This window comes from Ictidomys tridecemlineatus, chromosome X (assembly GCF_052094955.1).
Source record: "Ictidomys tridecemlineatus isolate mIctTri1 chromosome X, mIctTri1.hap1, whole genome shotgun sequence".
In the NCBI taxonomy this organism is placed as follows: Eukaryota; Metazoa; Chordata; class Mammalia; order Rodentia; family Sciuridae; genus Ictidomys; species Ictidomys tridecemlineatus.
Window position 1 is genome coordinate 96,753,873 of NC_135493.1, and position 6,565 is coordinate 96,760,437.

Sequence of the window (6,565 nt, forward strand, 5' to 3'; positions counted from 1 at the left end):
CAAGAATATAGGCAACAATAAATGTTGGCAAGGATGTGTTGAAAAAGGTACACTCATACATTACTGGTGGAACTGAAAATTGGTGCAACCACTATGGAAAGCAATATGGAGATTCCTCAGAAAATTGGGAATGGAACCAACATTTGACCCAGCTATCCCACTCCTTGGTTTATACCCCAAGGACTTAAAATCAGTATCCTATAGTGATGCAGCCACATCAATGTTTATAGCAGTTCAATTGACAATAGCTAGACTATGGAATCAACCTAGTCGTCCTTCAATAGATGAATGGATAAAGAAAGTATGGTATATATACTCAATGGAACATTACTCGGCTTTAAAAAAGAGTAAAATTATGGCATTTGCCAGTAAATGGATGGAGTTGGAGAATATCAAGCTAAGCAAAATAAGCCAATCCCAAAGAACCAAATACCAAATGTTTTTTTTTTCTGATATGTGGTTGTTGATTCACAATGGGAATGGTGGTGTAGGGAATAATAAAGGTGCTTTGGATTAGACAGAGGGGAGTGAAAGGAGGGTAGGGGTCATGGGGTAGGAAGGATAGTAGAATGAACCCGACATTACAACCCTATGTGCATATATGATTACACCACCAGTGTAAGTCTATATTATGTACAACCAGAAGAATGAGAAGTTATACTCCATTTATGTATGACATGTCAAATGCATTCTACTGTCATCTATAACTAATTAGAAAAACAAGAAAAAAAGAATAACTGAACTAGACAGAGACTTCATCCCCAAGCAGTCTATATATGGAAAAGATTTGTGTAGACTTGTTTGGGGTGGAAGGATGAGGAACTATGAAATTGGAGATCAATAGGGGATGTTATATGACAGGGGTTTTTCACTTAGGTTCAGGGTTTGCTGTGGTGATGTGCATTGATCTTGACAAGGAAATTCAGAGATGATGGGGTTCCCAAGCTTCACACTTCTATAAATAACCACAACAGTCCCATCTGTTTAATATATTAGGGCTCCATGAAAAAATTGTTTGAAAGTTACATTCCATTGCTAAAAAACACAACATAGACTAATGTATAGGATTTTGTGACAAAGATAACTATCTGTGAATGCCATGGGACTATGGACAAGAAGAATCTCTGTGACCTGTACTGGAATTAGGGTTATAAACCCCTTTAGAATATAAGTTTATCCCCATTTTATTAGGACTGCAAAATCCCCAGGACAAAGGTTATAGACATTCTTAGTTTCTAATTTTCTTACTGTCTTTTTTTTCCATTTCTTAGTGTCTTAAAATAGGAATTTTGTAAATATCTGTCATCTGAGCTATAGAAAGAAATAAGGTTAGATAAGGTGTTTGGACAAGATTATAGAGGGTTTGGAACTTACAAAAAACATAGATAAGTGATTTTACAAAATGTTATGATACAAAGTTTAAGGATATGGCATGTGATAAGAATTACAAAAAAGGAGTTGGGGTGTAGCTTATTGTTATGTTAGAGTGAGGCTTAGCATGTGTAATGCCCTGGGTTCACTTCCCAGCACTATTTAATAGCAGCAGTAGTTGTAGTAACAATAATAATGGTAATAATCAGCAGAAAGACAAGCATTAATGAGTCCAGCAACTGATGCTTTGTTCAATTCATAACTTAAAAACCAAGGCTCTCAGTTTTAGGTATTCAGTCTTGACTCAAAGAGCTTAGGAATATAGAAAGTTTCAGAGAAAACAAGTAGGTGATTTAAGGACAGCCAAGAAATGGAAGAGCAGCTTAGAAAACATCTGGTTGGACTTTTTCTAAAATATCTTAAGAGCTTATAAAAAGAAAAAGGCAAGTTCATATGGCCACAGCCAGGTATGAACTTTAAAAAAAGTGATCTATTATGACAAATTTAGGAGTAGTATTATTATTCTTTCTCATTTTTATTAGTTTGTTATAGTTATTGGGGTTTGTTATATATATTGGGGTTTGTTTAGACATAATTACAAAATATTTCTGGGATGTAATTTGTTCCACTTCAGTCTCTTACTCTTTTCCTCCCTTCCTCCTTCCCCTTGTTGCCTTTCCTCTATTCTACTGATTTTTCATCAATTTATTTATATTTTAAAAAAATACCGCATAAGGTGAAATTCACTGTGGCATATATATGAAAGTTTGGTCAGATTTATTCCACTGTTCCTCTTTTTCCTATCCCTCCTCTCTCCCCTTCAATCCCCTTCCTCTACTCCACTGATCTTTGTTCTGTTTTCATGGAATCCCCCTTCCACCTTTTTGTTCTTCTTCCTTATTTTGGTCTAGCTTCTGCATATGAGAGAAAAAATTGAACTTTGACTTCCTGGATCTGGCTTTTTTTCACTTAGCATGATGTTCTCCAGTTCTGTCCATTTACCAGCAAATGCCATAATTTCATTCTTCTTTAAAACTGAGTAATATTCCATTGTTTATATGTACTATATTTTCTTTATCCATTCATCTATTGAATGTCACCTAGGTTGAATTTCATAGTTTGGCTATTGTGACTTGAGCTGCTATAAACACTGATGTGGCTGCGTCACTGTAGTATGCTGATTTTAAGTCCTTTGAGTATATACCAAGGAGTGGGATAACTGATTCAAATGATGGTTCCATTCCAAGTTTTCTAAGGAATCTTCATACTCCTTTCCAGAGTTGTTGCACCAATTTATAGTCCTGTCATCGATATATCACTGTACCTTTCCCCCAACATCCTTGCCGACGCTTATTGTTACTTGTATTCTTGATAATTGCCATTCTGACTGGAGTGAGATGAAATCTCAGTGTAGTTTTGATTTGCATTTTCCTGATTGCTAGAGCATTTTTTCATATATTTATTGGCCATTTGAATTTCATCTTTTAATAAATGTCTCTTTAATTCGTTTGCCCTTTTATTAACTTGGTTATTTGTTGTTGTTTCTGGTTGTATTTTTGGGTTCTTTCATATATTCTGGATATAAATCCTCTGTCTGAGGAGCAGCTGGCAAAGATCTAGCCTTCTGTAGGCTCTCTGTTCTTGCTCCTAATTTTTTCCTTTACTGTGCAGAAATTTTTTAATTTGATGCTATCTCACTAATTGATTCTTGATTTTATTTCTTCTGCTTTAAGAGTCTTGTTAAGAGGCTCTTAAATATAAGAGGCTTGCATTTTCTTCTAGCAGTTTCAGAGTTTCCTGTCTAATTCCTGGGTCTTTGACCCACTTTGCTTTTGTGCAAGGTGAGAGAAAGAGGTTAATTTTTTTTTCACAGAATTTTTTAAAATTTATAATCAAGTTCTGTTGGGTAACCAAATCAAAATTCATTTCTTGACAAGAAGTAGATATGTAGAAGAGTTGAGGGGAAGGGAATCAGAAGTTCTGAAGACCAGTCAAGAGACCTATAGTTTCAGCAGTAATTAAGACCAGATCATGAGAGCTCTGCAACAACCCCAGGCGCTGTGTTTGGTGTTTTTACTAATCCAATGTTTAGAACAAGTCTACTGGGTGAAGGACCTCCAGACAAGGGGCTGTGCATCAGGCAGAACCAACTCTGGAAGGATGGGACATGTGGGGTGTCATTGACACTGTCATCCAGAGAGGAGACCCAGTGCTCCCCAATGAGGTTTGGAAGATTGGAGCTAATAGTGTTTCCCACCCTAACTGAGGCAAGAGCCTGAACCTCAGCCAGGTGACTTGCAGGGTCAGGCTGTGTTTCAGTGTTGATTCCTTCAGGCCACTAGAGAGCTTAGTCAAAATTCTCAAAAATCCTGTCCAAAGGAAGGCCACCGTGTCACAAGGCTTGAGCTCTTCTCTGAAAGGGCATGCACCCACAGGACAGGGCCCTGTGTGTCCCTGCGCCTCTCCTAAAGGTCATAGGCTGTGCCCACAGCACAGCTTTGCACCTTTTGTCTACAATGACATGTACGCTGGGATGAGACCATGCCACGCGTTGATAGAGGAGCTGTGCTGTTTTGAAAGAACCTTCTCCACTTTCCCTGTGAGAACACTCCAAACACAGGGAGAGCCCTTGGTCTAGCCTGCTGCTGCATATCTGCCATCAGGGCTGAAGATGACTGTGGTCCAGTCAGAGCTGCACTTGAACTAAGGTGCACTGAACATATGCTTGAGGGCATTTGTCCGCAGATAAATAACTTTCAGCAGGTCATCATGGGAACAACTCAGAAGTTCAGTCCTTTCTGGGTTTAGGTCCAAGGCAGTGATCTTCCCCCTCAGCTCCATTTTTTGAACCACTTTCTTTCTTTCTTTCTATATATATATATATATACACACACACACAACATCTTTATTTTATTTATTTATTTTCATGTGGAGCTGAGGATCAAACCCAGTGCCTCATGCGTGGGAGGCAAGCGCTCTGCCACTGAGCCCCAGCCCCTCAAACCACATTTTATGATCTGATGTCCTAGAATGGCATTTTCTTATCAAAATGTCCACTCATTACACACTGCTCTGTGCAGACAATATTATTGCAATTGGATCCTGCAAACACTGTCTTTATGCAGCCTTTGCTGTGTAGATCCCAGAGTTGTGACTTCCTAAGATGGTCCGTGGATTGTCCAGCAGGAGCTTAGCAGAGAGCACTTTCCCACTATGTCCTCTGAGTGTTTGACGTAATCAGTAATCATACACAGTCCAGATTCAGCTTGCAAAATCATTTGAAGCTTCTAAGAGGTAAATCCCAGAACTACCAAGTTCAATGCTTATAATTCCAGCATTACTACCAGATAGGGAGCCTTTGAACTCACATTTGTCTCCAAATGCTTCCCATAACTTAACCCTATGGTCCATGCTTCCAATGGCCAGTAACTGGGAACCTGGACTGAACTGCACAGCATTAACTTCCCTCATAAAGCAGTAGTTGATACCCTCATATCTTTACCAGAACCAGGATGAGTATCTGCATTATCTTGGGAGACTGGGAAGGAAGAGACAGAGTGTCTCCCAAAGATATTAGTGATAGAATCCAGAAGGCATCCAGCAGGCTACTCTGCTGATAGCTCCCACAGGCAAGGTTTCCTGTGTTTTCTCTGAGGTCTGATCCACTCTGACTTCAATGTCATCATCCTGTTCAACTGGCAGCAATTCCTTTGCTGCCTCTGCAAACTCTTTCTGCAGCCAGGCTTGCCATCTCCTGGAGTCCCTTTTAATCTCTGCCTTGAGGTGGTTTGCTTTCTGGGCTTTCTCAGCCATCCACCTTCAGTAGTTTTCCTCCAAGACAGTAAAATTGATCTGCAGGGCATCATATTTGTTCTTCAGGGTCTGGTTGGCTACCTGGAGGTCTGGAAGCTTGCTGGATAGATCTAGGCACTCTGTTGCCAGGTTAGAGATGATTTGCAAACATTTTTCAATTTTTGCTTCATTCACCTGCATCTCCCTGTCCTTCTGCTGCATTTGGTCAATCATCAACTGAGCTAACTCCCCATGATTCTTGTGCAATTCAGTCAGTTCTTCTTGATGTTTAATCCTCCCTCAGCTGAGCCATTTCTTATAGTTGACTGTTATTCCATGTGCCATGGTGACCAGGACTTATCTCATGCCTGTTTGGGAGGTTATATTTTTCAGCTTGTAGTTTCTGGGCCAACAATGAATGAAGATCTAACTTTTTCAGCAACTTGTTATCTTTAAATGACAAGAGGTGGTGGTGAAGAAATCACTTTCATGCTAGTGGTTTTCCATCAACTGTAAAGGCTATGTCCCCACTAAGGAAAGAACACTGGGGTAGAATAAAAGACTCTCAGAAATCAAATGTCACATGCTGTATGATACTCACCTGCAATATTAATTTCTTACATTGGTGCTTGAAGTCAATTAACGTCTGTCTCATCAGTGCGATCACCTGCATGGGATGCTTCTGCAGGATGATCTCCTCCAACGACTGCCTTTGCTGCTGGTCGGGCCTTTAGGTCCTCTGCAATGTGGCCTTTACATCTGGGAAAGTTAGCAGAGCAGAGGGCCCGGTGATTTGTCTGTCGCACACTGCCTGGGTGCCTCAGGGCCATGGAACCCAACAGAGGCAGGTTGCTGCAGCCCATATAGCATGTTGCAGCTAGCAGGCAAGGTAAGGCCTAAATTTCATTCTACTATAGATGGATATCCAGTTTTTTTTTATATACATTTATTTTGTTCATTTTTATGCAGTGCTGAGGATGGAACCCAGGGCCTCCCACATGTGAGGCGAGTGCTCTACTGCTGAGCCACAACCCCAGCCCCTGGATATCCAGTTTTTCTAGCACCATTTGTTGTTTTAAAAAGCTATCTTTCTCCCAACATGTTTTTGGCACCTTCCTGGAGTATCAGATGATTCTATCTATGTGGGTTTGTCTCTGTGTCTTATATTCTATTCCATTGTTCTTCATGTCTGTTTTTTTGGTGCCAATACCATGTTGTTTTTATTACTTTAACCACTATAATTTGAGGTCCAGTATTGTGGTGCCTCCTGTACCACTCTTCTTGCTCAGGATTGCTTTTTCTATGATGGGTCTCTTATTCTTTCAAATGCATTTTAGGACTCTTTTTTTCTAGTTCTGTGAAGAATGTATTTTGATGGGAATTGCATTGAATATGTATAACA

The 6,565-nt window shown here is 39.9% G+C and overlaps 1 pseudogene; it reads right to left on the reverse strand.

The window, feature by feature from the left end:
- Positions 1-3,763: 3,763 nt before the first annotated feature.
- LOC101968125 (autophagy-related protein 16-1-like) lies at positions 3,764-5,993 on the reverse strand (annotated as a pseudogene).
- Between the last annotated feature and the right edge of the window lie 572 nt (positions 5,994-6,565).